This window comes from Sturnira hondurensis, unplaced genomic scaffold (assembly GCF_014824575.4).
Source record: "Sturnira hondurensis isolate 20B ecotype Veracruz unplaced genomic scaffold, ASM1482457v3 Scaffold0021765, whole genome shotgun sequence".
In the NCBI taxonomy this organism is placed as follows: domain Eukaryota; kingdom Metazoa; phylum Chordata; class Mammalia; order Chiroptera; family Phyllostomidae; genus Sturnira; species Sturnira hondurensis.
Genome location: NW_028094396.1, coordinates 1,322,358 through 1,339,542, shown reverse-complemented (window position 1 = coordinate 1,339,542; position 17,185 = coordinate 1,322,358). Strand labels below are relative to the sequence as shown.

Sequence of the window (17,185 nt, the reverse complement as noted above, 5' to 3'; positions counted from 1 at the left end):
TTTTCTTGACATTACTTAGTGTAACCTTCATTTCTGCCTGGGTCTTTTTTATGCTGTTTTAGTGCCCAATGAGTTCCTTGAGCATCCTAATAACCAGTGTTTTGAACTCTGCATCTGATACATTGCTTATCTCCATTTTGTTTAACTCTTTTTCTGGAGTGCTGGTCTGTTCTTTCATTTTGACTGAGTTTCTTTGTGTCCTCATTTTGGCAGCCTCCCTGTGTTTGTTTCTATGTGGTAGGTAGAGCTGCTTTGATTCAGTCTCAGGAGCCTGGTCTAATTTAGAAAAGCAGACTGTAAGTTGGCTGGGGCAGAGCCTTAGGTATTCACCAGGGCGGGGCAACTCATGTCACTGTGTTGTGGCGAGGTATGTGGGGGAGGGGTCTGAGAGGGAACAATGCTACTGCTCGGCTCTTGGCCAGCTTTCAGTCACTTCCACCACTACACACAAGCAATTTGCGCCCTTCTGTTGCTGATTCCAGGTAGGCTTGTGTATGTTCTAGGACTCTGTGGATCTCTCCAGTGAACTGTCCTATGAGGCTGGGAGTTTCTCCCACCGCTGCAACCCCACAGGTTTTTACAGCCAGAGGTTTTGAGGCTTCTTTTCCCATGCTGGAACTCTGGGTTGTGCAGTCTGTCGTGCTCCCCAGTTGTTCCTCCCGGTTTATCTGCACAAAAGTGTGGGCCCTCCAGCCTCCTCACCTGCCAGGCCCTGCAACTGCTGCCTTGCTGCGTGTCCTCTTTGTCCCTCCCACAGGTCTGGATGACTGTTTCCTCTTAACTCCTTGGTTGTTGGACTTCCATACAGTTCGATTTTCTGGCAATTCTGATTGTGTTTTGTTTTTAAATTGTTGTCCTTCTTTTGGCTATATGTGCGGAGGCAAAGTGTATGTACCTGTACTTTCATCTTGGCTGGATCTTTGTCATTTCTTTTTGACCCATGAATTCATTAGAATTGTTTTACTCAATTCCTGAGTATTTTGGTATTTTCCAGATATCTTTTGTCATTGATATTTAATCATTGTATTGAGAGAATTATACATTGTATAATTTCAGTCTCTTTAAATTTATTGAGACTTGTATTAGGGCCCAATATATGATTAGTTGGTGAATACCAATTTTTTTAAGCCTCACCCACAGATATATTTATTGATTTTTTGTTTGTTTTTAGAGAGTGAGGAAAGGGGGAGAGAGTGTGAGAAACATCGATGTGAGAGAGAAACATCGATGTGAGAGAGAAACATCGATCAGTTGCCTCTTATACACACCCCAACCAGGGATTGAACCTGAAACATTTTTTGGTGTATGGGACAACACTCCAACCAACTTAGCCACCTGGCCAGGGCAGTGAATATTCTTTCCTTTTTTTTTTTTAAGATTTATTTATTTATTTTTAGAGCGGGGAAGGAAGGGAGAAAGAGGGAACGAGGCATCAAGCATCAAGATGTGGTTGCATCTCAGATGCCCCCTGCTGGGGACCTGGCCCTCAGTGCAGGCCTGTGCCCTGACTGGGAATCGAACCAGTAATCCTTTGGTCCCGGGCCTGCACTCAGTCCACTGAGCCACAGCAGCCAGGGCAATAGTCTTTATTTATTTGAAGAGAATGTACATTATGGCTGCCCTTGGGTTGGTTATTTTGTAAATCAAGTAGGTCAAATTGACTGCTTATGTTCTTCAACTCTTACATCCTTATTGGTTTTCTTTCTTTTCCTTTTTATTGAACTTATTGGGGTGACACTGGTTTTCAAAATTACACAAGTTTCAGGTGCACAGTTCTACAACACATCATCTGTATATTGCATTGGGTGTTTATCACCCCAAGTCAAATCTCCATCCATCACCATTTATTCTCCCAATACCCTCCTTAACTCCCTTCTACTCTTTTCCCCTGGCAATCACCAAGCCCTTGTCCATGTCCATGGGGTCTCTCTCTTTATTTGTCTTTTTTGTTTGATCCCTCCACACATACCCTCCTCACCCAGCACCCAACTCCCCCCACAGGTGTCCGCACATGCTCCATCTAGGAGTCTTTCTCTTTTGCCTGTTAGTTCAGTTTGTTCATTAGATTCCACATATGAGTGAAATCGCGTGGTACTTGTCTTTCTTTGACTGGCTCATTTCCCGTAGCATGATGTTTTCCATGTCCACCCATGCTGTCACAAAGGGAAACATTTCCATGTTTTTTATGCCCAAGTAGTATTTCACTGTCTTACTTTGTTTACCAACAATTAAAGTTTGTTTGCAGAAACACCAAGTTTAAATTTGATGTTGCATTCATTGTCATGTCTCTTCAGTTTTCGTAGTCTGAGTTAGTTTTTTATTGTTGTAATACTTGAAAATTAACAACCATTTATTTCGTAGAATGTTTCTCAGTTTATCTGATATTCTGTTTTAATAAGATTTAAGTTAAAATCTTAGGCAGGGATATCACAAAAAGTGATGCAGGGTTCTCTCCCCCTTGCATTCTAATGTGTGACACGTGAGTTTTATTTGGCCTGTTCTGATGGTGGTTTACTTTGATCTGTCGACGAAAGTGATGTCTGCCAGATTTTCCTTTAACTTGTAAAGTTAATCTCATTCTTAATCACACGTTTAGTTTATTCATTTATTTATTTGTGTCAGCATGGACTTAGTTTTATTTTATTCCCTGGGTTAAAATCTGTATTAGTATATTAATGCTTGGTTGAAGATTTGGCCAGTTGGAGCCTCTTCAGCCTGGCTTCTGTGTTCTTTCATGTGCTCTGTCAATCTTTGAGTATTTACTTTCCTTCTGTCATGGGGTTTCTGTGCTTGTTTATTTTTCCTGGCTTTTTCTTTTTTTTCTTCAACCCTGGGATCAGTCATTGCTCTGAGGAGCTTTTGTAGTTCATTGTGGTGGAGAGTGGTTTTTAGAAGCTGAAGTCTGGGTTCTCAGTGTGCTGTTTATTGCTTTGGGGGTGTCGCTTTTCCCAGACCATCAGTGGACAAAGCTAGAGAATATATGTATGTTTACAATAATATGCATTTATATGTGTATATGTACACCCGTTGATATCTATAATTATCTCCATATCTATTAGTATTAAAAACCATGAGTTCACACTGACAACCTCCAGTCAAAGTTCATTACCAGAGTACATTTTAATTTTCTCACTTCCATATTTTATAGCTCCCTTCTTAGTGAAAAACCTGACTTTTGATGTCTTTCATATACTTCCTTATTTGCTTTGGCTGTCATTATCTCCTTCCCGCTCAGATGCCCTCTCCACTGTCCAGGTTCCTCTACTTCATGGCAGAGCGTGCCACCCCGGCCCCTGCATGTAGTTGCCTTTCTCCCCGTGCATGTGGCCAGCCCGCTTTATACACTGTGCTGGTCCATGCCCACTCTTTTGATATCTTCCTCATCTCACTTAGCTTCTGAACCTTGTTCCAGGTTGCCCTTCCCTCATAGCATGGACCCTCATTATACTCCTTTGGCTCTGACACTTCGTGCTGAGTTGCCCTTGTGTGAAGGGAACCTTGTCACTCGGCTTACACTCTTGACATCCTGCTTGGGCAGCCCTGCAGATGCCCTGTTTATCTTGTCTGGAATCTGATACAGTGTTCTGCTCCAGCTTATGGCTTTAGCAGTGAGTGGCTCCTAACAACTAAATGGGTGAAAATACTGTAGAGAGATCCCATGTACTCTTTGCCCAGTTTCCCTTAGTGGTTACATTTTGTATGACTGTAGTACAATCTCAGAATCAGGAAGTTGCCATTGCTACAATGTGTCTGGTTCTCTGTGCTTTGTCACACATGCAGAGGGTGGGGGGGTGTAGCCACCACAAGCAGTCAAGACACAGAGCCAACTCATCACAGCGAGTGCCCTCTGTATGCTGTCCCTTCTCAGTCACACCCCTTCCCCTGCCCGTCCTGACTCCTGGCTGTCCTAGCCCTCATTTTCATCTCTGTAACTGAGTCATTTTGAGAATGTTGTATCAGTGGAATCTTGTAGTATTTGACCTTTTGAGGCTGACTTTTTTCACTTAACATAATGCCCATGAGAGCTGTCTGAATTGTTGTGTATTCATAATTTGTTCCTTTTTATTACAGAGTGGTATTCCATGGAGTGGATGAACCACATTTTAACTGTTCCCTTATTGAAGGACATTTTAGTTTCCATATTTTGGGTATTACAAATAAAGCTACTATGAACATTCATGTGTAGGTTATAGATGTTCATATCTCCAGGACACATACCTATCATAATCCTATCAGCAGATATAGTCACTCCTAACATTTTGGTATATGTACTTCTATGCTTTTTTGATATGCATAACATGCATAGGATCTTACTGCTTTTTAAAAAAATCCTCACCTGAGGATACCAACGCTGGTGTCAACCAGCGCTGTTGGTTGGAGTGTTTTATTTTAGAGAAAGGGGAAAGAAGAGAGAGAGAGAAAAAGCATCTGTTGACTGTCTCCTGGGTGCTCCCTGACTGGGGTTGAACTCGCAGCCTTTGTGGTGTCAGGGTGACACCCCAAGGAACAGCGCCTGGCCGGCGCCGTGTTGCTTGTCACCCACTCTTTTTCCTTACCGTCATGTTTTGAACTTTTGTCAACTCTGTTCTTCTGATCATATTTCTCAAACGTATGCTTGATATTCCATATTTATGGATAATCTATCATTAAGTCCTGTTCCTCCTAACTGATAATGATGAGTTGCAGTTGATTCTGAGAAGGAATTATGAAAAGTTTATATATACCAGATGGGCAGAATTTAGGATTTGTGTAACATTGCTTTATGCTAGAACATAACAGGCTCGAGAAAAGATATTCTGAAAGTTTTATTGGATAGCAGTGTGTTAGCAAGCTTCTCTACTCAGAAATTAAATTTATTTCAGGGATTTGAAAAAATATATGATTTATTCTTTTTATTCTTGTATCCATTCAGGAGGAATTGGAAAATCATAAGTCTTTATGGTCTTTATTTTTCCAAGTTGATGGCAAGCACGTTGAAGAGTCAAGACATATATTTATTGGCAAAATGGAACAAATTGCAATTCATAATGATATATGCCACATTTGTTTTCTAGAAAACTGTTAGCTTGTATCATGGTAGTATAAGTATTTTATAATTTAGGAGGTATAAAAACATCATGTTTTGCCCTGGCCGGCTAGCTCAGTTGGTTAGTGAATCATCTTGATATCCCAAGCTTGTGGGTCAGGGCATATACAAAAATCAACGAGTGAATGCATAAACGAGTGGTACACAAATCAGTGTTTCTTTCTCTCTCTCTCTTCCTGCCTTCCTCTGCCGCCTTCCCTCCCTCCCTTTTCTCTTTCTAAAATCCATAAATAAAATTTAAAAAAACTATGTTTTAGTCATATTGATATAATAAAATGTAAAGTATTTCAGGTATTTGTAAGTTCTAAAAAATGTACTTCAGTGTACATGTAGCTTTTTATTTTAGTTACAAATTTCTGTGCCATTAAAGAGCAAGAATAACATTTTAAGCATACTTTTATGATTATTTTGTTTAATGGCCTAGGAAACTCAAAATGTATTTGACCATTTGTATAAGACCTCTGTTTTGTTTTTAAATTTTAGATTTCCTCAAATTTTGTGTTTCGTTCAAGGATTGCAGATATTTTCTCAAATACCTGTTTCCATCCAGTTAATAAAAACCTAATATGCTGATTTTAGGAATTAGAGTACGTATTCATAATGCTCACAATTTCCCTCCTATTAAAAAAGTCATTTTACCCATTTCAGTGGTTTTAAAGTACCCCCCCCCCCCCACATACTTTGTACTCTGGTTTATTGCAGAGTTGGACTGCATTTATCAGTTACAAATGATCTTTCCTAGTTATCCTGGAAGGTGACAAATCTGTTTGCCTTTGTATTTATCTGCTTAAGTAGTCATTGTTACGATATGTTTCTTCCTCTCTTTGTCTGCCTCCCTAATTGTTATCCCCATTACATTATATACTTTTCTAACAAAGTCTTTTATTATTGTAGCTAGTTCTTATTATCATTGCATTTCTGTTAAACTTCATTTGAGGGATTCAGAAGAGTTTTATGTTCATTATCTGTAGGGTTCTTGTCTTTTGAAGTGATTATACTGGATTTTCTTGGGGCTGCATGTTTAAGAAGCTCTCCCCTCCCTTCGGATATTTTATACTACAGCATAATATTTGGATATCTTTTTCAAAAATAGATTTATCACTTAAACTCATTTTAATGTGAATAGATGGTAATTTATATCAATTCCAGTTTTCTCTTTAAACAAGATTTTACTCATGTACTATGTGGTTCTTACAAAGAGGCCGTATTTGAGCAGAAAACATGGAATGAGGAATCCTGCTTTTATAGTTTTTCCTGGTGAGAGTCATGTTATTGCTTATTATTAGTTGATTTCAACTTACCTAGTAAGTGGATGAGTCAAAGTATCTCTTTAGGGAGCTAAGCCAGAATGGTCTGCTTTTCAGTACCCTCCCGTGACTGAGTTTATTTTACTTTGTTGGGACATAAATTGTCAATGGACGATTTCTTTGTAGATAACTAATAACATAGTCAGTTTCCTAACACTTTTCATATAGTCCTGTCTGACAATTGATCTGGAATTGTCAGACAGTAGCACTGAAGGAGAGTTACACCCCCTACTTTGGTGAGTAGTTCATGAATGGAAACCATTATGGAAAAGGCTATATGATAAGAGTCAACCTAGCTAGCTGTCTCAGAGATGTTTACTTTGTTTTTTTCATAATTGTATGATGTAGTTTATCTTAAAAGGACTACATAGTCATTATAAAACACAGTATAGAAGAGAGCAGAGTCAAAGTTCCTTGTTTCCAACACTTGCCTACTCCACTTCCAAAGTAGTAACAATTAATATTGATATTCTTTTGGAAATTTTACATTTATAAACAGAGTATGTGTGTATATTTCCACATAATGTTTTGTAATTATACTATATGGCTTCTGAAAAAAACACATTTTGCTTTACATATATTAGGTAATGGTATTTGTATGCTTTTGAAATTTGCATTATTCAGTAATAGAAATTTCCATGTTACATATAAACTGACTTCTTTATTTGAATGACTGATTAAATGATGTGCCTTATTTAACCACTCCCCTATTGATGGATATTTACATTATTACTAGATTTGTTTGAATGAAATAATGGTGAAAGGATCATGCTTGTATGTCCAGAAAGTATGCAGCCATGTAATATTAAAAAATAGAGGCCTTTATTGAAGAAGATAAAAGAAACATTGTACATAGGACACTGATGTCTCAGTCCCCTTCAAAATAGGCACCTTGGGATGTCACACAGTTTTCCTAGTCACCATCAGCTGCCCTATCGTATTTTTCTGAGTCTGATTGACAGTCTGAAATTTCTTCCCTTTCAAAGGTGATTTTAGGTTTGGGAAAAGCCAGGAGTTGCAGGGCACCAAATCTGGACCTTAGGGGGACTGAGTCACCTGGGTGACTCGATGTTTTGGTAGAAAAATACACGAGATGTGATGCATGAGTGGGCACATTTTTGTGATGAAGCTGCGAAGCACCAGTTGCCTTTAACTGTGGCCTTCTGAATTAGCTAAATAGTTTCTACAGAGCAATGTATGAGATTTGATGCAGATTTGTTGCTCTACTTGCTCAGCCATTTTGAATGAATGGCCACACAGCACACATGCTCACTGAGCAACATCTACCACCCCCACTGATGAGTATAGTGAAGTTATCATTGTTCACACATGCGCATTCCAGTCCACTCTCCTTGGCTGCCAGGTTACATCCATATCATACAAAGCCTTCTCGTTATATTAACAATGATTGGGCTTTTTCCTGACAGACCTCATACAGATCTATATTTGTGTGTATGTGTGTATGTTGCAGTTATCTTTTCTACTCTGATTGGTCTCCCCTTTTGATACACAAATCAATGTTAATGCAGTTTGATTTAAGTCTTTTTCTTTCTGTTGGTGTTTGTGTATCATGTTTAAGAATTCTGTGTGTACTACAAGGTCATGAAGATATTTTCCTTTGTTCTAGAAGTTTCTTTTTGTTTTCTTCTCCCACTTAGGTGAATAGTCTGTTTGGAATAGTCTTTTTGGAATTGAATTTTTTGAGATAAATTACCTCTCGTGAGATAAGGATCAAAATTTATTTGATGGCCTTTTCCCCCCACTAATCCATAGAAATTTTTTCAGTTTTACTTTTCTGGCTTAATATTTTAATTCTTAGAACAACTTAATATAGTAAGATAATAAATAGATATTTCTTTGATTAATGCTAGGGATTTATATTAAGACTGGACTTAATACCTTTCTAAAGTTATGAGGTAACATATACTTATTGAGAAAATATAAAAAATTTTAAAACTATGGAGAAGATAAAAATTGCTGTGATTTTACTACACTCAGGTAATAACTACTAACATTTCGTTGTTAGCATTTTAGCATCATTTCCTTTTCTTATTTGCCTTTCTGTGTATGTATTTGCATATTTGTATAAAATTTTTTTCAAATTATTTATTTTAATTGTTCAAGTACAGTTTTCTGTCTTTTACTCCCATCCCCCAAAATTTTATATAAAAAATTTTGTGTAAAATTTTTTTGCATGTGTATTTGTATAAAATTGTACAAGTATATTTATCTATATACAAGTCATATTTATCTGTTTATCATTTAACCTTAAAGCATGAGTATTTCACTCTCAGTATTATACTATTTAGAAGTAAGATTTCTAACTGTATAATGTTATGTAGCTGTATTGTAATTTATCTCACTTTTTATTATTGAATACTAGATTTATTAGACTGCACTTTTTTGCTATCATGTAAATAATTGGATGTTATATGTAGACTTTGTTGTCATGAGATTATTTTTTTATTTTTTTAATATATTTTATTGATTATGCCATTACAGTTGTCCCATTCCCCCCTTCATTCCCCTCTACCCTGCACACCCCTCCCCCACCATTTCCCCTCCCTTTAGTTTATGACCACATTGTCTCAAGTTCTGTAGATTCTGTATATCCCATACTATTCTTGCCCTCCTCCCTATCTATTTTCTACCTACCGTCTATGCTATTTTCTGTTCCTTCTTCCCCTCTTTCCTCCTCCCACTCCCCTGTTGCTAACCCTCCCCGTGATCTCCATTTCTGTGGCTCTGTTCCTAATCTAGCTGTCCACTGAGTTTGCTTTTGTTTTGGGTGTGGTTGTTAATACCTGTGAGTTTGCTGTCCTTTCACTGTTCATATTTTTTATCTTCTTTTTCTTAGATAAGTCCCTTTAGCATTTTATATAATAAGGGCTTGGTGATGATGAACTTGAATTTGATCTTATCTGAGAAGCACTTTATTTGCCCTTCCATTCTAAATGAAAGCTTTGCTGGATAGAGCAATCTTGGCTGTAGGTCTTTGGATTTCATGACTTGGAATACTTCTTTCCAGCCCCTTCTTGCCTGTAAGGTCTCTTTTGAGAAATCAGCTGACAGTCTGATGGGAACTCCTTCGTAGGTGACTGTCTTCTTATCTCTTGCTTCTTCTAGGATTCTCTCCTTTATTTTCATCTTGGCTAATGTAATTATGTGCCTTGGTGTGTTTCTTCTTTGGTCCAACTTCTTTGGGACTCTTTGAGCTTCCTGGATTTCCTGGAAGTCTATTTCCTTTGCCAGACTGGAGAAGTTCTCCTTTATTATTTATTAAGTTCTCCTTTATTATTTATAAAGTTCTCCTTTATTATTATGTTCAAATAAGTTTTCCACTTGTTGCTGCTCCTCTTCCCCTTCTGGTACCCCTATAATTTGGATATTGGAACATTTAAAGATGTCCTGGAGGTTCCTAAACCTCTCCTCATTTTTTTGAATTCTTGTTTTTTCATATTTTTCTGTTTGGTCATTTTTTTCTTCCTTCTGGTCCACCCCCTTGATCTGAGTCCCAGTTTCTTTTCCATCACTATTGGTTTCCTGTGTATTTCACTTCATTTCAATTAGTTTAGCCTTCATATGTTCCTCTAATTTGTTACTGAAATCAACCAGTTCTGTGAGCATCCTGATCACCAGTGTTTTGAACTGTGCATCTGAGAGGTTGGCTATTTCTTGGTCACTTAAGAGTTATCAGCCTTGGGGCTTTGAGTTGAGCCATGTTATGGTCTGTTCGCACCTGCACTTGTTACATATGAGGAGAGGAGGAACCCTAGGTGTTCACCACAGCAGGGCAACTCAGTCACTGGGTTGTGACACTGTATGTGGGGGTGGGGGGTCAAAGAGGAGCAATGGCGGTCCCCTCTGCTGCTTCCCGCCGCTGGGGCCAGTGTGGTCTGTCTCACTGCTCACTCCTTCGCTGGTTTATCTGCGCACGAATGTGTAACTGTGGTCAGCCTGCTGCCTTTCGCCCTCACTGGGTCTGCCCGTTTCTACCCCACACCTGGGATCCGCCCACGGCTGTCTGCGCACCTGGGGGAATCTTTCCTGCCTGACCCCACTCCGCTGCTGGCTCTGCCCCTCTTACCAGTCTGGCTGAATGGTTCGTTGTTGTTGGACTTCCGTACAGTTCAATTTTCTGTGTTTTGGTTGCATTTTTGTTGCTAAAACTTTGTTGTCTTTAAACTTGGTTGTGCGAGGAAGCATAGTGTTTCCACCTACTCCTCCATCTTGGTGGAAGTCCGAGATTATTTCTTTAGTATAAGTTTTTTTAAGGCTCTTGGTATGTACTGGCCAATTTGTAGCCCACAAAAGTTTACCAGTTCTCCCTTTGGTAGAGTATGAAACTGCCAACTTAATATTTTATAAATGATCTAGAGTAGGAAATGTGAACTACAATTTCTAGATTTGTATATAATGTTGGGAAAAACATCTGGAGTTGGTTTGGGGTTGGAAGTGGAGAAGAAAAATTGTTTTTAGACAGGAGTACCTCCAGGTGGAGGCTCTGATGTGAAAGGGAAAGATTATTTTTAGCAAAAGAATTATATATCTGTAATTGTATAATAATTAACTATAAATATTTGCATAGAATCTGAAAGTTTTCAAGGTGCTCTTTATGTAACCTCATTTGATATTCTGATGTGTATGTGTTGAATATTACTACTGTCTGTAATTCATAGATGAGGAAATGGTTATAAGTAGCATGAAGATTCTGCTGTATACTGCTATGCACTGTAATTTGTGCTTTATGTGTGTAACTGCTTTTATTTTAACCCTATAGAAATTCCATGAGGATTATTTCCTCCATTTTACAAGTGAAGAAAAGTTCCAAATGGTTAAAATTTAATTGATCCAGCCTCGCTGCTGCTATTACCGTTTGGCCTTAGATCGTGTTTTGTTTAACTACAACCTGTGCTTTTCTTGCTTTAAATGCTATCCTATTTCTGGAAGCCAGAGTACCCAGGTAGTAATTGGAAGAGGTGGGACTGAAACTCCCCAGTTTTAGACTTCACATAAATATTATTGATGTTTTGTCCAGTGTGTTACTTTTAAATAATAGTAGATCTTAGAGAACCACTAGAAATTCTTTGCACATTCTGGTAATAACCAAACTATAGTTCATGCATATATGGAAAAATAAAGTGTTCATGCAAAAATCATTTAAAAATAAGTTTGAATAATTTAGACTCATTAAGAAGTAGTTATTACTATAACTGGATTATCATTACTAACACTGGATTAGAAGATATAAGATCTTGATTTAAACCCTAGTTTTGAAATTTAGTAGCTTGGGTCAGATACTTTAACTCTCTGAAGTTTTGTTTTTCTTGTTGGTAATATAGGATAAAAAGTAATTCACAGATTGCAGTAGTTAGAATCTGAGTTGCTGGATTTGGAAGGTTTGTTTGAATTTTAGTTTCCCTCCTTAATGGGATTTTAGACAAGTAACTTCATTTTTGTGGGCCTTACTTTCCTTACTTTTAGGAGGGGATGAAAATAACTACCCTCATAATGTTATTGTAGGATTAAATGCAATAGGGTACAGGCTAGAGACCACATACCTCACCCCCCATCTTTCCTAACCATTGTCTTCTAGTTGGTTAAGGACAGACCCTTTGTCAAGTGGCCTAGGTCTCTTCTATAAAGTACATCATAAAGAGAATTGAAAGCTGAGCTGGAGAGAATATAGTTAATACCATGGGCAACAAGGGGCATTGTGGATCCCTCATTGGGGAAATAACAAGAAGATAGTTTTATATAAATTTATGTGTGGAAGAGTGTATTAGGAAGATGATAATGCCTTAAAGCAGCCAACTTGAGAAGGTCACCTGAAGTGGATTGGATGTTGCTAGGTATGGATGTGGGATGTTGAGAATGAAGAGGAGAAGTTTAAAATGATTCATTCTAAGGAGTTACCTTATTTGGGACCTGGGTAGACTAGAATTTGCAAACCAAATCAAGTATTTACTCATTGTGTACTGGGTCTGGCAATATTATTTTAGGTATAGTTACATTTGTTGTATCACTAATATTATTGAGTTTGGGAAAAAGAAGTTAGGAAGAGTAGCAGGTTTAGAAGAAAAAAGTAAGTGAGGGATACACATGATAAACTTAAACTTTGGCTAAAGTCCTGTGCTGCATCCATGAAGCCAGTTACAGTTATATGTCAGAACATTCAGATCATGTTAATTTTTCACGTTCTTTATGCCCTGTGCCATTCTTTTAGGTTGAGCCCAGCATGTGCTATTTTGAATTCGTTTTTTTTTTTTTTTTTTTTGTAGTGCATCAAAATTTCCCATCTACATTTTAAGGCCTTTAAAAAGGAAATCATTTATTTGTTTATTTTTAATTTATTTTCAGTTGCAGTTTATATTTAGTTCATTTTGTGTTAGTTTCAGGTGTGCGGTATAGTGGTTAGACAGTCACGTACTTTACAATTTATCCCAGTATTTCCAATACCCACCTGGCACCATACATAGTTATTATAATATTATTAACTATATTCCCTATGCTGTACTTTCCATCATCCCCAATGTTATTTTGTAACCCCCAATCTTCTTAATTCCTTTACATTTTTACCCAGTCCACCAGTTCCCCTCCCCTCTGGCAACCATCTATCTGATCTCTATGATATATTTCTGTTTTGTTTGTTCCTGTATTTTGTTCTTTTGATTCCACATATCAGAGAAATCATGATATTTGTCTTTGTCTGGCTTATTTCACTTTGCATAAGTCTCTGTGTCCTTCCATGCTGTCATAAATGGTGAGGTTTTATTCTTTTATGGCTGAGTAATATTCCATGTGTGTATATTCTACTGCTTTTTTATCCACTCAGTCATTTCCATATCTTGGCTGTTGTAAGTAACTGCAGTGAATATAGGGGTGCATATATCCTTTCAAATTAATGTTTGAGTTTCTTTGGGTATATACTCAGAACTGGAATTGCTGGGTAATAAGGCAGTTTTATTTTTAATTTTGGGGAGACCTTCTATACTATTGCTGAGTAATAAGGCAGTTTTATTTTTAATTTTGGGGAGACCTTCTATACTATTGCCTTCTATACTATTGACCTTCTATACTATTGACCTTCTATACTATTGCCCTTCCAGTCTTCGCCGCACCAGTGTTCATTCCCACCAACAGTGCACTAGGGTTCCCCTTTCTCCACATCAGCACCAAGACTTGTTTGTTGATTTTGACAGGTACAAGAGGATGCCTCATTGTGGTTTTAATTTGCATTTCTCTGATGGTTAATAATGTTGAGCATTGTTTCCTGTGTCTGTTGACCATCTGTGTGTCCTCTCTGGAGAGGTGCCTATTTAGGTCCTCTGCCCACTTTTAAATTGGATTTGGTTTTTGAGAGGTGGGGGTGGTGAGTTGTATGAGTTCTTTCTAAATAAGTTCTTTAAAAATAAGTGGTATTAGCCCCTTATTGGAAGTGTTACTGGCCACTGTTTTCTCTTGTTCAGTAGGTTTCCTTTTGGTTTTGTTAGTGCAGAAGACCTTATTTTTAGAATGTGCTTTCAGTTTCTAGAGTTATGCTCTAAACATACTAGAATCTCAGTACATTCAAAGCTTTCGTTGTATTATCTTAGATTGAATTTATACATATTAGACACTTAATAGCCATTAAATGAATAAGTGAGTGAAAGCTATTATGGAAAATACCAAAGAAGAATATCTTATTTTCAGATAGCAAGATAATGTATAGATACCTGAATTAGCTAAGTATAAAAGTAGGGTAATTTTTAAATTGATTTTATTTATTTTTTAAAATTTATTTTAATTGTTGTTCAAGTACAGTTTTCTGTCTTACTCCCATCCCAGCCCATCCTTATTGAATTTAGTGAGGTGTAACTGGCTAATAAAATAACATTGGTTTCATGTGTAAAGTTCTATAATATATGATCTGTATATTGTATTGTGTTTACCATTCAAAGTTAAGCCTCCTTCCCTCACCGTTTATTCCCTCTTCACTCACCGTTTATTCCCTCTTCACTCTCTTGTGTCTTCCCCGCCCACCCTTCCCCTGGGAATAACAGTGCAGTAGTCTGTGTCTGAGGTGGTTGGTGGTGTGTTTTTTTCTTAATCCCTTCCTTCACCGTTTTTACCCAAGTGCACATCCCGCCAAGCCCGGATAGTTTCTTTATTATTGGGCCAGAAATAGTGAAGTCAGTGTTGAAAAAAAAGAATTATTCTGCATTCTGGACTTGAGTTAGTGATTGGAATCAGGGAACAGAGTTTTTTCATATAAAGAGGCCTCTTTATGTTTAGAGTTGGTAAGATGAAAACAAATGTCAAAAATGAGAAAAACATCAGAATAATTATGAGGTGTATTTTAGAACTAGCAAGAAAGGACCAGCTTTGACTGTGGCAAGGTGTGAGGAAGCGTTAACACTATAGGAGCCATAAGTCCTTTAAGGGTGCTGAGGGAGAAGTTAGATGAGTGTAGAGGGCAGATACGACCTGAAGGTCAGGTCTGACTTCTTCCCTAGTCTCAAAGTGGGAGTCCCAGAGGACGGGTCACTTGGTGGGTGAGCCTTAGAGTTTTAGGTGTAGAGGGAATGTCTGGGTTGCCCTGGCCTATTAGCTCAGTTGGCTAGAGTGTCATCCCAGTATGCCAAGGTTGTGGGTTTGGTCTCCAGTCAGGGTACATATGAGAATCAACCGATGAATGCATCAATAAATGGAACAACAAACCAATGTTTCTCTCCCCCCCCCCAACTTCCTTTCATGTCTTCTTCTTTTTCTTCTTCCCCCCTTTTCTAAAAAAATCAATAAATAAAAAAAATCTTGAAGCCTCAATTTACTCAAGTCTTGTGAAAGAAGGATGGGTAGGGTGATTGACAGTGTTGATGGTATTTCTGGTTTGGTAGTGTGAGAACAGCCTTGAAATTGACCTCTCAAACACAGGCAGGAGGTTTCATGTGGGACTAGGTTAAATAGTAAAACTTAAGTGATGAGGAAGAAATTAAAGGTTTTATTTTTGTTGTTTTTAACAAATTTAACCTACTTCTTAATTCATTGGTTTTCATGACGCTTTAGTAAGGTTTCAAAAATCCAGCAAACCAGTCTTTTCAAATACCACTCATCAGTAGGTGCTTGATTGGTTCATTATATTTCAGCTTACTTAAGTGAAAAGAAACACTGAGAACTTGATTTCTTTTAAAGACAGTTCTCAATGAAAGAGTAGATAACTTAGGGATGAATTATTGTCCTTTTGTTATGCTTATTTTTTCAGGTTTTTATAGATTATATATAGCTTTCCTTGGGCCAAAGAAGGCTTAAGTTTCCCCCGACTTTTTATGACTTGTTTTTTCTAGTTGCCTTATTATTATACCTATCGCTTTATGGTTTGGGATTTACTAACATCTTTTCTAAGCACTTGAAGCTGGATCATATGCTTTAGTATGTGGTTGGTTATGTTATATATAGAGGAGATCATTTTCTTCCATTTATGATAAGCCTATTGGAGCATTCTAAAAATGTAACTTGCTGTGTGCCTAGTACTTTGATCCATTGATATGTTTAGGCTTGGGTCTGTGTTTTTATAATATTTAAATTTAAAATGTTACTTATTTTTGAAGATGCAAGCAGTAATATCACTTTCTGTATACATGGAAATAACTAAAAGATTCAGATACATGTATTTATCATTTTCAGCATATCTAAAGGTTCCTTTTTCATTTGTGAATAACTGATAATTGCAGAACTTATTTGAGCATTTGTCTCACACTCCACTTGACACTTTCACTAGAAAGAGTTTCCATTTCGTATTGCTACCTGCTACATTTTCATTGTTTCTCTGTAGCCTATTAGCTGACAGAAAGGTTGGAACCACGTAAGTGCCAACGTGAAGTAGGACAGAGCCATTCAGCAGACGCCTCGGTGTTCTGTCGCCATTTCTCCTTGTCTCGTGCCCAGCCCAAGTGTGTCACTTTTGGTTCCCACCACTCCACATGGTGACGTGTCTGTGTGTGTTCCAAATAATGATACCAAAAGAAGCCACAAAGAGTGGTCACTACTATTATTCTTTAACTGTGGAATTATTAGCTGCATAACTATTTAAGTCACATTTTTGTGCCAAGGTTCTTCTTAATTTGTGATTCTCATACTGCCTATGTTCCAGGAATTTATGAACGCTTTCAGCTCCTTATTTTGTTAGTCTGAAACCCCTGGCTTATGTTGCATTTTTTTTCATGAACGCCTTCCACAAAGCTGTGTCTTCCAACTTTACACTATGAATCTGTAAGGTGTTTTTAATGTTTTGCATCCATTTAGTGTATTTCTTAAAAATGTAGTCATTAGCACATTTTACTTCCTGGATTATTATCAAGGATTTTTTAAAAATCTTATGAACAATATAAACTTATTTCTCAGTCCTCGAGGCTAGAAGCCCGAGATCACGGTGCCAGCGTGTTAGGGTTAGGGCCCTCTTCCGACTGTAGACTCTTTGCTGTGTCCTCATACGGTGTGAAGGCCGGATATTTTTCATGTATTTCCTAGCTGGTTGAGTTGAAAGTTTCTTAGTTTTCAGATCCTTGTGTTTTTATTTCAAAGGGAGTTTGAAAATGTAGCAGTGATGGGTGGATGGCTGAGCACCATCAATTCCTTACGAGAATTTAGTGACCTTAGAACCCTGGGGTGGTTTTTTAGGACAAACAACTCTTCATTATCTGTGAGAACTGAGATCTGAAGATAGGTAATATTGTTGACATCTTAATGTTTTTTGTAGTATTTCTATAGTTACTGTGTAGTTAGCATAATGTCTTGTACATAGCAGCCAGCCTAA

The 17,185-nt window shown here is 37.6% G+C and overlaps 1 protein-coding gene across 4 annotated transcripts in view; it reads left to right on the top strand.

Annotated features, from left to right (window-relative positions):
• The window catches only part of ZNF148 (zinc finger protein 148), a 128,332-nt gene that overhangs the window by 73,759 nt on the left and 37,388 nt on the right, over positions 1-17,185 (top strand). The window lies entirely within an intron of this gene.